Below are 20,829 nucleotides of genomic sequence, written 5' to 3' on the forward strand. Positions count from 1 at the left end.
AGCAGAGTATTGATTATAAACATGTATATGATTGTATACGTGTAAATTAACGTAGAATAGAAGTGTAAAAGTTATTCCTATATTACAAGTACTTGGGGGGCAGAGGGGAGATGATCATAACCGGCGTCCGTCTTGCAGGACCACGAAGATGTGCCTAATGTTGGTTTTATGGTAGAGTGCATGGGACGATAATGAAATTTATTGTGTTTTGCAAAACACACACACACACACGGAGACACAAACACACGCATACTCACTGAACGGTGTGGTTCATATTGATATAGCCAATGATCTATTGATATGGGACGAAAGAATAAGCGGCACTGAAGAAGACGAAATGAAAAAAATATATATCTTACTAGAATAAAGATAGACCAAATGTGGGAATTGTTGGAGATGAGCTGAGAAGATTACAGTACTGATTTCTCGAAAGAAACTGAGAATGGGAAATTCACACACTTTTGAAACGTCGAACCACCATATTTCCATGACGTCATGACGCTGCTACTTTGACCATGTCTGCCTTGATGTAGCATTTGCAAGCGAAAACATTCAAAATCATTCAAGCGATGCAAACGGTGTAACGGTTCGAAATATGTGAACTCTCTAACGCAAACGCAGCACAAACTGCGCAAAAAAAAAAAAAATGAATGCAAATAATTATAATCATAGCCGAACTTCTTAGAATCGTATGTTTTGCACAAGAAAATCTAACAACAGCCAAAGCCCTTTTCTTTATAATTAAATATATATGGTTGGGATCTGCTTGCTAATAAGGGGAGAAACGATAACTAACAGAGGTCACATATAATAATAATAGTAATAATACTAATATTTATAATGCTAATAGTAACAATAATAATAATAATAATAATAATAATAATAATAATAATAATAATAATAATAATAATAATAATAATAATAATAATAATAATAATAATAATAATAATAATAATAATAATAATAATAATAATAATAATAATAATAATAATATACATACATACATACATATACCAAGGCTTTTTCCCCCTTCCAAGGGAGGTAGCCAAAAAGGGAAAGGCATAAAAACACTCCCACCCATTTCATCCCTAAATACACTCCACACCCCTCCCACCCTTCCTCTCATCTGAGCACCTCCTGGATGACGGGTCATCCCTGCACCCTGCCCACCGCCCTGGGTCAGAAGCAGTGTCGCAAGACACAGTACATCCACAGCAAGGCCGCTTCATTTAATCGGCGACCCCCCCTCTCCGTCCCCCTTTGCATATAAGGAGAGGACGGGGAGAAATCCCTTCGGGCTGCGTCAAAAATTACTCACACATACTACCCCCCCCCCGCCCATTCCTCCTCATGCAGTCACAACGTCATCCATATACAACCATTCTCCACTCACCTCTGTCTTCCGTCCTCTCCCTTCCTTCCTCAACAGACATTCCCCTCTTCCCCAAAGCCCCCTTCACCCCATCCATCCACCTCATCCTAGGACGTCCCCTCATGTTCACTCCCTCCACATCTGCCTTCCATACCTCTTTTACTAGTCTTTCTTCACTCATTCTTTCCATGTGTCCAAACCATCCTAATATTCTTTCATCAACCCTATCTCCCAAATCCTTTTTCACCCCTGTTCTCCTCCTCACCTTCTCATTTCTCACTCTATCTAGCCTAGTAACCCCCACCATACTTCTCAGACACCTCATCTCAAACACATTCAAACTCCTTCTCTCTTCTTCTCTTATGTTCCACGTTTCTGCCCCATACAGTGCTGTTGGCACAATCACTCCTTCATACAGTCTCCTCTTCGCATCCATTCCCAAATGTCTATTTCTCATTACACTCTTTAAACCACCAAGGCATTTACTCGCTTCTCTCAATCTACATTCTACCTCCACCTTCACTCCACCTTTTCCTGCTACACTTGCACCCAAGTATCTAAAAATATCCACCTCCTCCAGTCGCTCTCCCTTAATGTTCACTTCTAGTCTACTGCCACTTTCACCCCTTGTACATCTCATCACCTTACTTTTACCCACATTTATCTTTAGCTTTCTTCTATCACATACTCTCCCAAACTCTGCCACCAGCTTCCTCAATCCCTCCTCTGACCCTGCCACAAGCGCAGTGTCGTCCGCAAACAACAGCTGGCTCACCTCCCACTTTTCTCCATTTTCTTTAACCATCTCCAATCCCTGACTCACTACCCTAGCATTCACCTCTCGCACCACCCCATCCATGTATAAGTTGAACAGCCAGGGCGACATAACGCATCCTTGACGAAGTCCCACCTTTACTTCAAACCACTCACTCTCTCCATTTCCAATCCTAACACATGCTCTACTACTCTCATAAAAACTCTTGACAGCTCCCAAAAGCTTTCCTCCTATCCCATAAATCTGCATAACCTCCCACAGTGCCTTTCTGTCTACCCTATCATAAGCCTTTTCCAGATCCATAAAAGCCCAAAAAAACATCCTTCCCCTTTCCTATAGCTTTCTCACATATCTGTCTTACCACAAAGATCTGATCTACACAACCTCTACCCGTCCTAAATCCACACTGTTCCTCACCAATTACTCCTTCTGTTCCTCTCCTAATCCTCTCAATTAAGATTTAAGGCTTTTTCCCCCTTCCAAGGGAGGTAGCCAAAAAGGGAAAGGCATAAAAACACTCCCACCCATTTCATCCCTAAATACACTCCACACCCCTCCCACCCTTCCTCTCATCTGAGCACCTCCTGGATGACGGGTCATCCCTGCACCCTGCCCACCGCCCTGGGTCAGAAGCAGTGTCGCAGGACACAGCACATCCACAGCAAGGCCGCTTCATTTAATCGGCGACCCCCCCTCTCCGTCCCCCCTTGCATATAAGGAGAGGACGGGGAGAAATCCCTTCGGGCTGCGTCAAAACTCACTCACACACTACCCCACCCCCCACCCCCCCGCCCATTTCTCCCCATGCAGTCACAACATCATCCATATACAACCATTCTCCACTCACCTCTGTCTTCCGTCCTCTCCCTTCCTTCCTCAACAGACATTTCCCTCTTCCCCAAAGCCCCTTCACCTCATCCATCCATCTCATCCTAGGACGTCCCCTCATGTTCACTCCCTCCACATCTGCCTTCCATACCTCTTTTACTAGTCTTTCTTCACTCATTCTTTCCATGTGTCCAAACCATCCTAACATTCTTTCATCAACCCTCTCTCCCAAATCCTTTTTCACCCCTGTTCTCCTCCTCACCTCCTCATTTCTCACTCTATCTAGCCTAGTAACCCCCACCATACTTCTCAGACACCTCATCTCAAACACATTCAAACTCCTTCTCTCTTCTTCTCTTATGTTCCACGTTTCTGCCCCATACAGTGCTGTTGGCACAATCACTCCTTCATACAGTCTCCTCTTTGCATCCATTCCCAAATGTCTATTTCTCATTACACTCTTTAAACCACCAAGGCATTTACTCGCTTCTCTCAATCTACATTCTACCTCCACCTTCACTCCACCTTTTCCTGCTACACTTGCACCCAAGTATCTAAAACTATCCACTTCCTCCAGTCGCTCTCCCTTAATGTTCACTTCCAGTCTACTGCCACTTTCACCCCTTGTACATCTCATCACCTTACTTTTACCCACATTTATCTTTAGCTTTCTTCTATCACATACTCTCCCAAACTCTGCCACCAGCTTCCTCAATCCCTCCTCTGACCCTGCCACAAGCGCAGTGTCGTCCGCAAACAACAGCTGGCTCACCTCCCACTTTTCTCCATTTTCTTTAACCATCTCCAATCCCTGACTCACTACCCTAGCATTCACCTCTCGCACCACCCCATCCATGTATAAGTTGAACAGCCAGGGCGACATAACGCATCCTTGTCGAAGTCCCACCTTTACTTCAAACCACTCACTCTCTCCATTTCCAATCCTAACACATGCTCTACTACTCACATAAAAACTCTTGACAGCTCCCAAAAGCTTTCCTCCTATCCCATAAATCTGCATAACCTCCCACAGTGCCTTTCTGTCTACCCTATCATAAGCCTTTTCCAGATCCATAAAAGCCCAAAAAACATCCTTCCCCTTTCCTATAGCTTTCTCACATATCTGTCTTACCACAAAGATCTGATCTACACAACCTCTACCCGTCCTAAATCCACACTGTTCCTCACCAATTACTCCTTCTGTTCCTCTCCTAATCCTCTCAATTAAGATTCTCCCATAAGCCTTCCCTACTACACTCAACAGGCTAATCCCTCTGAAATTACTACATTCACACTTGTCCCCTTTTCCCTTGTAAAGAGGAACTATACAGGCACTACTCCAGTCCTCCGGTACTCTACCCTCTCTCCAGCAAACATTAAATAATCTCACCAACCAGTCCACCATCACTGAACCTCCCAAAACCATCACAAAAGTGAAATAATAATATAACAATGATAATACCATACCATATATCAAGGGCTTTGTCCCCCTTATAAAGAAGGTAGCCAAAGTCAAAAGGTATAATTCTACTCACGCCCATTTCATCCCCACCCACTCCACTCCCATTTATCCTACCCCCTCCCACCTCCCTCCCTTTCAATCTGGTTCCTCCTGGGTCAAAACACACCACATCCACAGCAAGGCTGCTTCATTTAATCAGCGACCCCCGCCCCCCAACACTCCGTCCCCTCATGCAGAAAAAGCGAAGACGGGGAGAATTCCCTTCGGGCTGCGTCAAAATATAATTTCCACGTAACCAACCCTTAACCCCCCATCCTCCACTCACTCCCTTCCACACATCACAGCATCATCCATATACTGTACAGCCATTCTCCACTCACCCCTATCGTCTGTCTTCTCTTTTCTTTCTTCAACAAACATCCACCTCTTTCTCAAGTCCCCTTTTACCCCATCCATCCATCTCATCTTCGGTCACTCCCTCCTGTTCACTCCATCCACGCCTGCCTTTCACACTTCTTTTACCAATCTTTCTTCATTCATTTTTCCCATATGTCCAAACCATCCCAATACTCTTTCATCAACCCTGTCTCCCAACTCCTTTTCCACACCCACTTTACTCCTCACCTCGTTTCTCGCTCTACCCAGTTTAATAACCCCTATCATACTTCTCAGATATTCCATCTTAATCCCATTTAAACCCTTCCTCTCTTATGTTCCATGTTTCTGTCCCATACAATGCTGTTGGCACAATTACCCCTTCGTAAAACCTCCTCTTAGCATCCATTCCCAAATGTCTATTTCTCATTACATTTTTTTAATCCCCCAAGGCATTTACTCGCTTCTCTCAATCTACATTCTACCTCCACCTCCACTCCTCCCTTTCCCCCCACATGTGCCCACAAGTGTCTAAAGCAATCCACTTCCTCCAGTCTCCCTTAATACTCATTTCAAAATTGTTGCCATCCTCTTCCCTTGTACATCTCATTACCCTATTTTTACCTACATTTACATTAAATTTCCTTCTTTCGCACACCTTTCCAAGCTCCGTTACTAACTTTCTTAATCGTTCTTCTGATCCTGCTACAAATGCTGTGTCGTCAGCAAACAACAAATGGCTAATATTTCATTTTTCTCCATTCTCTTTAACTGTCTCCACTCCCCTGCCCATTACCCTTGCATTTACCTCTCGCACTACCTGACCCATGTATAAATTGAACAGCCAGGGCGACATGACATCCCTGGCGAAGTCCCACCTTTACCTTAAACCATTCGCTCTCTCCATTTCTAATCCTGACACAGGCTCTACTATTCTCGTAAAAACTATTGGCTGATTTTAACAACTTTCCCCCTATACATCTGCAATACCTCCCACAGTGGCTTCATGTCTACCATGTCATAAGCCTTTTCCAAATCCATAAAGGCCTAAGATACGTTCTTACATTTTCCTATAGCTTTTTCACATATCTATCTTACCACAAAAATCTGATCCACGCAAGCCCTACCTGTCCTAAACCCACGCTGTTCCACTCCCATTGATCCCTCTGTTCCTCTCCTATTCCTCTCAATCAAGATTCTCCCATAAGCCTTCCCAACTGCACTCAATAAATTGATCCCTCTAAAACTACTACACTGACATTTGTTCCCGTTTCCCTTGTAAAGTGGAACTATACTGTCACGTGGGTCACGTGACGAGACTTGGGAGGCTGTCGGCGCGGACGTCGACCACGTGATTTGGCCCGAGAACGTAGCTTGGTGACCCAGCACACCTGACCGGCCGAAAGGTGGCGTGAGATCATCTTGGCTTCAGTGTTGCCAACTGTCCCTACACGAGGTCTACTGCTGTGCGCATGCGCAGATCCATGCCCACCCACTCTTCCTCACCCTCCCGGATGTATAAGAGGGAAGGACAGAAGGAGGACACGGACACGCCTTACGGCCGTCTGCCGTTGCGGGCGGACCCCCCCCTCCCCTCCCAGTTCCACGGAGGGAGGGCACCGGGACAGAAGCAGACCACGAGGAGCAGGACACAAGGAGGAGACGTGCGCCCGTCCGCAGCAGGACACAAAGGGGACTCGTCACACAAGGAGGAGACGTGCGCCCGTCCGCAGCAGGACACAAAGGGGACTCGTCACACAAGGAGGAGACGTGCGCCCGTCCGCAGCAGGACACAAAGGGGACTCGTCACACAAGGAGGAGACGTGCGCCCGTCCGCAGCAGGACACAAACGGGGACTCGTCACACAAGGAGGAGACGTGCGCCCGTCCGCACCAGGACAACAACGGGGACTCGTCACACAGGGAGGAGACGTGCGCCCGTCCGCAGCAGGACACGAAGGGGACTCTACCGGAAGGAGGAGACTACAGTCGAGGAGTGGTGTAGTATATTGTAGTCTTGTAGACATCACGCTGGTGATTATAATTATTTATATATATATGTGTTTGTTCCAGATAGTTAGTGCTCTGTGTTATATCCAAATAAAAACACGTGTTGTGTTACCTTGGTGTTTCTTTCTCTCTCGCCCGAATTCTCAATAATACCGAGTATACAAACGAATTGAATTGTACCCCCCTGACATTGGCGCGCCGAACAGGGACTCGGTTGAGAAAGAGAGATAGAAACGCAAGGTGCTGGTCCACAGCAATTGGACTCAACCCGAGCAGTCAGTGTGTTTAGTTTTTTTTCTCAGTTAGAGAGAGAGCTGTAGAGAGGGTGACTAGGTTTTAGCTAGTGAGAGCTAGAGTGAGCCAGTTTAGCAAGGTAGGGCGAATTTACCCTCGTTCGTGTCCCGCGAGCCGAGAAAGGAATTCCGGCCGTGGATCAGGTTAGCGGAACCAGAGAAGTTCCAGATAGGAGTGTTTGTTCCTGTGCTTCAGTTAGAAAGATAGCTAGTTTTTTTTTCTAGCTAGAGAGAAGACAGGAGTGTGCCTAGTTTTTTCAGCTAGCGTGAGCTGTAGGAGTAGTTTCAGCTAGCGTGACCCGTAGGCAATTCAGAGCTGTAGGAGTGTAGCGTGAGCTAGCGCGAGCCGTAGGCAAATCAGAGCTGTAGGAAATGTGTGTAGAACAAATACTGCTGTATCTTTTTGTCCCCAGATCCGGAGGAAGGAGACATCGGTTTTTTTTTTATATACAGTCACGTCTACATACACACACACACGCACAGACATTTCGACACTTATATGTCATGCCATATTGGTCACATTAGCCACAGCTTCTCGATCTTGCGTAAGGAGTTTTCCCTCAAGGAAAAAGAAAGATCCTGAGGTTTTTCGCTCATACCGCAAGATCGAGGTAGCAAGGCTGGATATCTAGGCACATTTTCAACTCGCGACCCGCTTGGTGACCCAGCACACCTGACCGGCCGAAAGGTGGCGTGAGGTCATCTTGGCTTCAGTGTTGCCAACTGTCCCTACACGAGGTCTACTGCTGTGCGCATGCGCAGATCCATGCCCACCCACTCTTCCTCACCCTCCCGGATGTATAAGAGGGAAGGACAGAAGGAGGACACGGACACACCTTACGGCCGTCTGCCGTCGAGGGCGGACCCCCCTCTCCCCTCCCAGTTCCACGGAGGGAGGGCACCGGGACAGAAGGAGACCACGAGGAGCAGGACACAAGGAGGAGACGTGCGCCCGTCCGCAGCAGGACACAAAGGGGACTCGTCACACAAGGAGGAGACGTGCGCCCGTCCGCAGCAGGACACAAACGGGGACTCGTCACACAAGGAGGAGACGTGCGCCCGTCCGCACCAGGACAACAACGGGGACTCGTCACACAAGGAGGAGACGTGCGCCCGTCCGCAGCAGGACACAAAGGGGACTCTACCGGAAGGAGGAGACTACGCGCGAGGAGTGGTGTAGTATATTGTAGTCTTGTAGTCTTGTAGACATCACGCTGGTGATTATTATTATTTATATATGTGTTTGTTGTAGATAGGATAGTGCTCTGTGTTATATCCAAATAAAAACACGTGTTGTGTTACCTTGGTGTTTCTTTCTCTCTCGCCCGAATTCTCAATAATACCGAGTATACAAACCTATTTATTTGTACCCCCCTGACATATACAAACACTCCTCCAGTTCTCCGACACTCTACCCTCTCTTAAACAAACATTAAACAACTTCACGAGCCAGTCCACCGTCACTGTACCTCCCTTGTTTAGACACTCCGCATGACACCCATCTAACCCAGGTGCCTTACCTGCTCTCATCATTTTAATAACGGCTTTCATCTCATCTTTTCTTATTGTCCCCTATTTTCCTCATTCATCACTGTCATTTTCTTAGCGCCTCCCACTGCAATCACCTTTCCCTCCCTATCCTCCCTCACATTCAGCAACTCCCTAAAATTGCACATCTTCCTCTTACTGCCGTCTCTTCCATTATCATATCTCCATTTTTACCTTTTACTTTTTCTTCTCTACTTAATTCGCCTCCTCTTCCTATTTTAATTTCCTTCCAAAACATCTTTTTATTACTTTAAAAAATCTATTGTACTATTCCCCCATTTTACATCTCTTCTTTTTGCCTCCTTTATCTTGTTTTACTTTTTTTTTTTTGTACTTTTCATGTTTCTCTCGTCCTATTTTGTAACCAATCTGAGAATGATCGCTTCTCTTCTACAACATTCTTTGAATGATAATAATGATAATAATATTAATAATAATAATAATAATAATAATAATAATAATAATAATAATAATAATAATAATAATAATATTGATAATAATAATGAGAAAATAATAGTAATAACGATGATATTAAGAATAATGATAGTAGTACCAATAATATTATCAATAATAATAAAAAGAAGAATGATAATAAGGACGCTCGAGCTGACTACATTGTCTTTATTCACAACTACAGTCATCTGGACATATGTAACTCTTCGTGCATTTTGCACCATCTTACGAAGCCGGATTAACCCACTGTAAAGTGGGTTAATGGTTGCATCAATCCCCAGTAAATTGACAGATAATCCTGCAGTGGACCCAGAAAGTTGATCACTATTTGTCTGATATCGCCGACGTTGTAGTGCTGTTTTTTCTTTACGTATTTATCTATTTTACTTATTAATTCAATTACATATTTATTTAGTTATTCATTCGGTGACGGAGCTTTCGGGATTTCAAGAATGAGTGTTAACAAAAATGTCGACAGGAAAATTTTGTGTTCATAATGATGTTGAATAAAATAACCAAATAAACAAACAATAAATATATAAATTAAATAAGATATAATTAATGAATGAATGAATAGATTAATCAAATAATAAATAAATATCTGGTCTCGCTTCCTCATGAAAAATCGGAGGGAGACTTTTGGTTGTATGTATACGAACAATATAAAAACAATACCATGTTCTAGAAGTGATGTATTTTTTTTTCTCTTTGAAAGTTGATATAAACAACAAACATCTTGAAGTGAAGGAACGATGTTCTAGTCTTCCCTTGCATCATTATTTATATTTGTTGATTTTATCTTCCTTATAACGAGTTTAGAACAAAATAATATGAATACGTCATCTACATAAATACACCAATAAATAAAAATCAATACATGAATACAGAAATAAAAAAGTACACGAATACTTTAGAAGAAAGAAAAATAGACGAATAAGAAACAAGTAAAAGATATAAATAAATATGTCGGTCAGACCCTTAAACATCAATGGATCACCCACCCCAAAAAGTGCGGTGAATTGTTACGCTTTCTCTCCAGCGTAACAATTGTCCAACTGATGCGGAGATAGAGAGAGAGAGAGAGAGAGAGAGAGAGAGAGAGAGAGAGAGAGAGAGAGAGAGAGAGAGAGAGAGAGAGAGAGAGAGAGAGATGCCTATTTGAGCATATTACCCTAAATATTCCACATTTACAGTCTACAATAGTAATCGATTCGGAATTAATCTACTGCCACGTCACTCCTGCAAACTTCTCTACCTCGGCTCTCCACATTCTGTCTGGTCTTCCTCTTCTGACTCCCATCTCGCGACGTCCACTTGCTCCATTGTCCATTATTTTCTTTGGCTAACTTCCCTGTCCAGTTTCACTTCCGTCTTATAATGTAATGTCTTTCCTTTCATCTCCACTTAGTATCTGACCTAAATAATCATACTCTTCGATTTCTTCCAGATTCTTGCCATTAATTGTAATTGATTTACTCGGAAATTACTGAGTTGAACATTACTTTGGTTTTCTCTAATGCATCTTCAAACCTACTTCTAGAATTTCCTTGTCCAAATCACTCATCATGTCTTGCAAGTCTTCTGTTGTTTCTGAAATGAGAATAATGTACAACGATACACCTCTGTAAGCTTATAAAACTTGCCCAAAAAAGTATTTATTTTCCGGCAAGAATTACAAAATCTGGCGGTGTCTGGTATCAAATCGCTCACTGCGAAAGGTCCCATTGAGGGCGAATAAAATGTTCTCCAATAATCTTCAAACTTTTTCCTTCTCAACTCAACTCCCTGAGAATATCTTCCTTTAAATAACTTGAATGTAATCGTATCGCCTTGTCGTATCCTCGATCTTGATCTTCCTGGATCTTTCTGTAATCGATTTACAGCAGCACCGTTCGCATAAATGCCCTGTATAACTCTTAAAATGTGTTAATTTGCACCCTGTTTGCGTATAATCTAGTTAAAGTTTTTGTAAAGACGGTAAATTGAAAATTCAATTTTCTAACGGGTGATCCTTCCCGCCAATATCCGTTGCAACGAATTGCATGTAAACATCATTTTCACGCTAGTGGCTTCAAGAGAGTAGTTTATTAATAAATAGCGATCTTCCTTTAATATATACTCATGTCTGTCGTCAGGCGATTTTATTCAGGTGATAGATGTCATGAAAGTTGCTTGATGTAGTGGTATGCCTGTTAAGATGGGTATTTTTTTTTCAAGGTATGCAATATCCTAACCCTGCAATATAAGCGTATTTACCTGATTGAAGTATACAGGAAGTTATACTCGTAGATTCCCGTCTCTGTATCCATCGGTCAAATTTGTGTTGTTTATACGGTTTTATTTATTTCTTCATCTAGTTTATCCTATGTGTGTGTGTGTGCGCGCGCGCGTGTGTACATGAGAGAGGCAGTGTTGGTATACACGTACTGTCATGAACAAAATTTTGAGCCACCCAAAGTTTTTCATGATACAAAATTCAAATTCCTTGTATGATAACTTTTCTATATTCAAGAAAATTACCTAACTGTAAGCTAAATACTACATCAGAAACTATATCAAGTACTCGACAAAATAAAATAAAAAATCTTATTGACGTGAAAACTGGACGTGAGTATAAAAGATTAAGGAGAGCGGAAGGGTTAGAGGAGATGGCGAATGGACACAAGTAAGTGTCCCAGTACTATCCATTAACAGATGCACAGCTGACAGACATACACCACCCAAACTATAGCAAAAATCAACACATCTATTCAAAAAACTTCAAGTGTTTTGCTCGATCTATGTATTCAGTCTCTGGCCGGCAAGCAATTGTATACAGCTTAGGAGAGGTAAAGACGCCGGTTTTTTTTTTTTTTTTTTTTTTTTCTCCGTTCAGGATAACAATAGGTGATTTGATTCATCTCGGAGGTAGCCACAGATTTTTTTTTTCTTTTTCGTTCAGGATAACGATAGGTGATTTTATCTATCTCAGTGGCGAACCCTCCCCCCCACCACCACCCACCCAGGTGGCCGAAGGGTCCACAGGGTTCACTGAGGTGGCGGAAGTTCTTCAAGGCCAGGTTCGGGGAATGTTGACAACCTGTCACCCGGGAGGAATGTGCGTGACTATTAACACCCTGGAGGGTGTATGTGGAGATAGCATGCGGAGGGTATATGTGGAGATAGCATGTGGAGGGTATATGTGGAGATAGCATGTGGAGGGTATATGTGGAGATAGCATGTGGAGGGTATATGTGGAGATAGCATGTGGAGGGTGTATGTGGAGATAGCATGTGGAGGGTGTATGTGGAAGGTATGTGTGGTGAGAGCTTGTGGAAGGGGTATGTGAGGGCATACGTGGTGGGCGTGTTGGGGTGTATGTGTATGTGTATGTGGATGTTATATATGGAGGGTATATAAGGAGACAGCATGTGGAGGGTGTATATCCCCAGAGCAAGTGTATGTGAAAGCGTATGTGGAGGGTGTATGTGAAGGTGTATGTGGTGTGTGTGTGTATGTACAGGTGTATGTGGAGGGTATATGAGGAAAGGTGTATGTGGAAGGTATATGTGAAGGGCATGTTAGTACTTAGTGGGAAATACCCCCACGCTTCTTGCCTTGGAAGGTCAATATTGTACCAAAGAGGTGAAGTCCTAGAGGTGGTCACACATACGCGACTCAAGGGAGTTCGTTTGAGTAGAAACGGCTTTGGTTACAATATTTTATTTTTCGATTTTCTATGTCAAATCACCTTTGCGTCATATATTGAGAAGCTGAATGACGAACTATGAGAGGTTAAATCCAGACGAACATTACACACATTGTTGGATTGTACACTAAGGCCGGTGTAGCCGGTTCAAGTGACTCCCCGTTTCAAAAGACTCCCCCAGTCAGATCAACCTAGGTTCAGACGACTCCCCGTCACTTGAAACTAGTTTCAGACGACTCCCCACCCGTTTGAAATGACTCCCCATTCGATTGAAACTAGTTTGAGATGACTCCCCATTCGAATGAACCTAGTTTGAAATGACTACACATTCGTTATTGCTGTAATGCGTAATTTTTGTCTTTATCTTTTATAATTTTCTAGATTAATGTTAGTTCCAATAGATGTAGTATTGCGCGACTGTGATTGTTTATTTTTGTGATTGTTTCATAAACCGAACAGGAAAGATATAACTGGTGAGTAGCCTATTCCGTAAATTCATAACTTTGATTGACATTCTTTATTGCTCTAATACGCAATTTTTGTCTTTATCTTTTATCATTTCCTAGATAAATGTTAGTTCCAATAGATGCACGAAAGAAAGGGCATGAGCGGATAACCTAGTTTAAGATGACTACCCATTCGAATGAACCTAGTTTGAAATGACCACACATTCGTTATTGCTGTAATGCGCAATTTTTGTCTTTATCTTTTATCAATTCCTAGATAAAGGTTAGTTCCAATAGATGTAGTATTGCGCAACTGTGATTGTTTATTTTTGTGATTGTTTCATAAGCCGAACAGGAAAGATATAACTGGTTCGAATGAATCTTTGAAACCTTTGAAATGAAACGAACATGAACATATTACAGAGGTTTGTTAATTGCCAGTGTTGCCGAGATTTGTTAGTTGTCAGTGTGGTGTGGACTTTAATACTGAAATGGACGAGGTGGAAGAGTTCCTGCGGTCAAAAAAGTATCCAGTGCATGTTGGAAACAACAAGGGAAAAAAAGCTAATTTTCGAAGGAAGTGTCAGGCATTCACAATCCAAGACGACTTTCTGAAGTATGTTCATAAACCTAACAGGAAAGATATAACTGGTGAGTAGCCTATTCCGTAATTTTATAATTTTGATTGACATTCGTTATTGCTCTAATGCGCAATTTTTGTCTTTATCTTTTATCATTTCCTAGATAAATGTTAGTTCCAATAGATGTAGTATTGCGCGACTGTGATTGTTTATTTTTGTGATTGCAGAAGTTCGCTTCCTTCGGGTGATTAAGGATCGCCAATACCAGCTTGACATTGTACTGGCTAGTCATCGAGGATCTGGTTACAGCGACGAATCTGTTGCCTTGGGAGGACATGTGGGCAGAGAAAAAGTCGTCGATCGTATAATGCAAAGATATTGGTGGCGCAAAATTGTATCTGACGTAAATGAAACTATCAAAACTTGCTTGCGGTGCCAAAAATCAAGCACAGTATTCAAGAAAGTTGACTCGAAACTGCACAGTATCCCAATTAAGCCTCAAATTATGCACCAAATTGGAATAGACCTATGTTCCTTAACAAAGTGAGTTTGGTTTTATAAAAACATATAAATGTGATATTCTATTTTAGCATAATAATAATAATTAATAATTGATAATAAGAAACTTGCATAAACTGATATATATCACTGTATATGATTTACAATGGTGATTTTTACCACCAAGTTCTTCATCAGACCCACCATCTCCAATTGTCCAGATCATAGGGGTTCAGCAACAGATTATCTACAAATTTAATCCAATAACAGTTGTAACACAGCGAGCAATCTGCAACAACTCTGGTGGACGTCTGATATTTAAGAAAAAATCTGGTCCCTCTGGAAAAGACTTTCAAAAACACAAGTGAACCCCTTGCTGTCAAAGTAATTAAAGGTGATGGAAATTGTTTTTTTCGTTCCATGGCATTCGCTATCACTGGAGAAGAGGACCAACATCCTGTTGTCAGAAGCTTGATATGTGATTTCCTTTCCACCAACGAAAACATCCAAGTTGATTCAATGCGTGAGGATAAAGTATGGGGAACAACTACAGAGATTATTGCAGCAGCCAACATGTTTCAAGTAAATGTATGTGTTTGGGCAAAGTTTGGATCTATTCACACATGGCATATACATAGCCCGAAAGGTAGTAAAATCATAAAGGATTCAGTGTACCTTGAGAATAACGCAGGCAACCATTTCAATGTAGTTATCCGTGTGTAGTGTAATTTCTAATAAGTAATAAATAGGTCATTGTAATCCAAGAAAAAAAGGTAATCATGTATAGTGTAATTAGATTTTTTTTTTTTTGTATGGGCCGAGCAACCTTAATAAAAAAAAAATCAAGCATCCAATAATGGGAGTCATTTCAACCCGATGGGGAGTCATTTGAAACCAGTTTCAGTTAACTGGGGAGTGTTGTCAATCTAGTTTCATTTGACTGGGGAGTGTTTTCAAACTAGGTTCAGGAGACTCCGGGAGTCATGTTTTGGGGGAGTGTCCTCAAACGTCTACACCGGCCACACACGTACAGATTAAACTGACAGTTACAACTGTCAGTTGAAATTGCACATGTGTGGGTATCTCAGTATCACTGAGATACCCACACACGTGCAGTTTCAACTGACAGTTATAACTGAACAGTTGTAACTGTCAGTTTAAACTGCGCGTGTGTGGCCGCCCTTTGGGAAGTCTTGAATACTGTAAGCGGAGACGTCCTGCAGCTTTTCAATTTCACAGTATTTGACGAGAATCTTTAATGTTGACTGGGGATTGAAGAGGACAGCAGATCAGAGGAAATAGTAATTAAACGTGCCTCTGGTCCATAGGGATGTCACTAATGTCCATTATATATTGAACGCATAAAACATGCACCCTATACTGGGTGTGGAATGTATATTTGGAAGGAACATGTGGAGGGTGTATGTAGAAGGTGTATGTGTTTTATGTGTGTAGATGATGTATGTGGAGGGTGAATGTGGCGTTTATGTTGAGGACGTATGTGGAGGTAGAATGTGCTTTCTATATCCATACAAGCACAAAATTTCCATTATTATTTTAATCTATCAACTATGCAATTAATCGGCAGTGCCCTATATGCTAGGAGAACGAGTCACTAAGGATTTGGCTAAATGGTATGGACAGATGAATTCAGTTGTTGAATCCCCCCCCTCTCCACTGATCAAATGTACTGTAGAATCTCCACCCCAACTACACTCAATTGTAGATCCGACACACACACACTAATCAACTGGAGACTCTCTAACCTAACATAGGCTAGGATAGGTTAGGTTAGGTTAAGTTAGGTTAGATTAATATCACGAGCCATAATAATCAACTGTAACTGTACAACGTCCAATCCAGCAACATTCAATACAATCTCCACCCCAAGCGCGTGTGGAGGAAATTGTACATTTGATACCATTGTTGTTGCCTTGTGTATGTTTTTAATAAGGTACAGATATAAATTCACAAAATGGATCAACAGAAGAAAATATAAACCCTCATAGTTGGTAATTAACAATGTTGCCGGTTTTATATTCATATAATTTTATATACGATACGAACGTCGAAATCCAATCCAGTCGCCTTCACTCTACAAATTACTTTGTATCATAGAACATACGCCATGAACAGCTAATAGAATGATTCCAGCCACTCTGGCAGACAGATTTGGAGTAGAAATTACCAAGTCCGGTTAGAATAAAAAGGAAACGTATTTCCCTTAACGGGAGGAATTAATGAAGCGTGGACGTAGAAATACACCATCAGAGCACCCACCCCACCGTCCTTGGATTCTAGGTGGTTTTGGTAAACCTGTTGAGTAACATTAATGTACGTGGTTACCAGGTTGCCTTTTTGCATTAAATAAATGCAAATGTATTACCTGGAAATGAATAAAATGAATTTCAGTGAACATCTGTTGAGAGAAACGGCCTCCACAACAAAAGGGAAATACATTGCTTACAAATAACGGTCGGTACCTCGGGGATCGATATGGCTACCCTTTACAATTTACGTACCATTCGAATGACGTGTCCAAATGTTGACATTTCCAACTACCTGGCTGGTGTTGTACTTCATCAAGCACCTGACTATTTTTTTTATCTATATGGAAACGGGTAGATTTTTATTCATATGACAATCTGTAGTAGAATTTCAACGCTAAAGCCACTTTCACATGGCAATAAGTTGTCATTCGTACTCGGAGAACAACCAGGTGTCACGAAAGGGCTTAAACACAATTATTTTAATTAATTTACTTACTGTAGTATCCATACAAGTCAAGCAACTAGCCACTTTTTATTTGATGAGCGAGCACCTGAATGTCAATGGATTTCTTCTAAATACTCCGACTTTGAAGGACTAAAAATTCTATAACCAGACAAATGATCAATCAAGCTTAATGTACAGTACATGGGTAGCCTTTGGTTGTAACCATTATTGTTATAATGATAATAAATAACAATTATCATTAATTATTATTATCATTAATCGTAACATAATGAATATGAAACTGGGACGATTTTGGGATGCAGATCATATGCCTGTCATATCAACTCGTATGCCCGTTATGGTAGGGTCGGCGCTCGTCTTGCGTTGGGATTCCGTCCTTCAGTCCTGCGCAACTTCAAGGCCGCAGATTTACCTTATTAGTTTTCTTTCTAAAGAAAATTATATAAATCACCTTGTATATACTAAAACGGGGACAAATGAATGCCACAGTGACCACTGGAGTTTTTGTGTTCTATGGAGCTGTAGCTTACACGTTCATACACAATATGTATATATATATATATATATATATATATATATATATATATATATATATATGTATATATATATATATATATATATATATATTATATATATATAAATATATATATATAATATATACAGTATTCACACACATACGAGCGGGAAATTCGTAGTCCATTGCTAAACTATGGTTTCTTCCACACGAATGTGCCTATACCTGCCATGCCACTCTTGCAAACTTCTTTATCTTGTGTGCACATTTCCGACGCCTCGCATTTGGAGGTGTCCAGCCAATAACATGCTCCAACTCCCATCCTTTCAGGCTCCCCCTCCTTGTCTAATCCCACTTCCGCTCTCCGTCTCCACAGCATTGCACGCCCATGTGCTCTCACCCAACCTACCCTCTTCCTGTCTTTCAGCGTTATTTATAGTACTGATCATTCGATTAAATTAAAACTACATGCTATTCCGTGTAAGTTGACATTGGGGGAACGGTTAGGACAAGTTCTATAATTTTCTTTATAGTCCTATATCGAATAACGGTACAATCATTGCCTTGTTGGTATACAGTCGCATACAAGAGTCCTTACATGCCTGTTTTATATACTGGCTTGCGAAATAATTAAACGTATTTTAAAATTGTACCTAATGTCCCTATTGCAGGAAAGGTTAAGGGAAAAACATTTCATATTCTGTTGATTCTAACACAAAATTCGTCGATTACGGTAAAATGTTCAGGACTCCTTTGACCTTTTTTTTTTATTATAATTATTTTGTCAGCCTTGTGGGCAACATGTCCAGACTAGAATTGCCGCCCCAGGGCATATGCCCCCTTGCCCCTCCTCCCCCCATATGTGAGGGCCCTGGTCACACAGCCAATGGTTCGAGTCCTAGTGGCAGTTAGTTAATTCATTTGCCGAAACTTAACACACACACGCCCATACATACAGTATAATTGAAACTGACTGCTGGTAACACATTATCAAGCTTCTTACCTGTGTTCTTGGTGTTTCTCATCAGTTTCTTTTGGGGATCAAGTCGACCATGAAGGAGTTGGCCGAAGTTCATCAAAGAAGAAAACTGGAGTTAATTTTGCAAAGTATAGTATATTGCATGACGTTTCGAGACTCTTGTCTCATCTTCAGGTGTTGATTTACAAAGTTTCGGAAAGACATGGGTATACTGTACAACTAGAGTGGTATATTAGGTGAGGTTAGTGTTACATTTCTACATAAATGTCAAGTAAGATAGGGGTGGTAGTGGTAAGGTTATAGTGGATGGTATTGTTGTAGTGTGGGCTTGTGGTTAGGGTGGGAGTGTGGTGGGTACTAAGTCCCAGAACTGGGTAGTACCAGAAGGTCATCTGTCAGTTGGTTGATCACAGACTTCACTTCTTTAATGTTGGGGGCTTTTAGAATCTGCAGTCTTTGTGTGTCAGAATGGGAATTAATGACAGATATTTATTTATTCAACTATACCTATGCATTTATTTATGTATTTTATTTGTTATTTACATTATCATAGTTTTTATTTATTATTTTATTATTAATATGATTTTTTCTTCCGCATCCGACCTAGACATGGATCAAAAGGTCTCCTGTCAGCATGCTCCGCCTTTGTAATCCTTATTCATTCTTCTAATATTTTCTTGTCCATTGCACCAGGGCTGTCTTCCGCAAGACCCAGAGCCTTCAGGAAACTGGCAATAGCCTCCAGTCAGGACAATAAGTTACTTGGATTAGAGATATTGTGTTGGTGTCTGAGGATAGTGTGGTGAGCACCTGCATGGATCTTTTTGGTAGATTTGGAAGTGTTATCCAGTATGAAATTGCCTGATGTCTATTAAAGTCATCTGGTATTAGCCACCATAGAACATACATTTAAAGCTAAAATAAAAAATCTAGGAAGCGTAACATGACCACAACTGAGTTAATAACAAAAATGATGATAATACTAATAATACTAATACTAGTGATTATAACAATTATATTATTACTGTTTTAATGAGTTGGAACCTACAGCCCTACAGATATCTGAGACAAAATTTTGGAACATTTATCTGTGTTGTTTTAGTATAAGACTGTTTTTATGTAACTGACTGATAGTAGTAAAAGAGGAACAGTTGTTTGTAATAAACTTGCCTTATATGAAATGGTGGAAGAAATTAAGAAGCCTTAAAAATGGCTAAGTTTGCAAATTTTTAAAATAGACACAAAGGACATGATTCTCTACTCATCTGGCAGGAGGACTACTAGCAGGAACCCATAATTGATCCCAGCCCTTCTTAGAAATATAAATGTAAAAGCAGCAGTATATCCATAAAGCTTTCCATATCAATAGGTACAGGCATAGCGAATGTTACTTTTTACCATGTAACACATGAAGAAAATCAACTCCAATCTGTTCTCTTCCATTAACGTTACTCAATTCCTAAAAACATTTTGAGCTTTTCTCTAAACACTTCTAAAATCACTGTTCAAGTATCAGACTGTTCCTTTTCTGACATTTTAGTATTGGTCATTTTGCTGCACTTATTCCCTTTTTTTTTTAGCCAATAATAACAATAGAACACTGGAGATGTTTAGATAAATATTTACTGTATTCAATTATATATTTCAGTCACTACCAAATTTTACAAAAATAGAAAAACTAATGCCCTTACCTGTTCAGTGATCCAGTCCAGTGCTCATCACTTAGAATAACTTTAAGAATCTTGTATTTTGGGAAGCTTGCCACTGGTGAAGTTGAACCAAGGGCATGGATAATTAAATTCCATTCTACAAAGTCCTCTGTAAGGGGCACTGTCCCATCCTCCCAATAGGGGGGAATTTGTGATGTTAAACCATATCATCTTGCATTTTATTTTCTTATAATAATTACCGTTGTTGTTTTTATCTAATATTATACCTTTAGATAAAGATTTCAATCCTTCAAGATAGAACCTATAGACTGAATGTCATTACATCTCGCCTTCCTTTAATTTTGTATATATAGTTAACCCTCCACTACCAACCATCATTCCCAAGATGAAAATTTCCACCAATGCCATGTACAATTTTAAGAGTAACTTATCAGAAGAAAACGACACATCAAAACTGAATTTTTTTCTTACAATGGGTGAAAATACAAATCTTAGGTAAAATATGTACAGGTAGTTCTTTATTTATATGATATTTGGGACAAAGGCATTCACAAAAAAATATATTAAAAAAAAAAAGAAAAAAAAAAAAAATCTATCTATCT

The sequence above is a fragment of the Oratosquilla oratoria genome, chromosome 40 (genome assembly GCF_046742065.1).
Source record: "Oratosquilla oratoria isolate Oo_2021 chromosome 40, ASM4674206v1, whole genome shotgun sequence".
In the NCBI taxonomy this organism is placed as follows: domain Eukaryota; kingdom Metazoa; phylum Arthropoda; class Malacostraca; order Stomatopoda; family Squillidae; genus Oratosquilla; species Oratosquilla oratoria.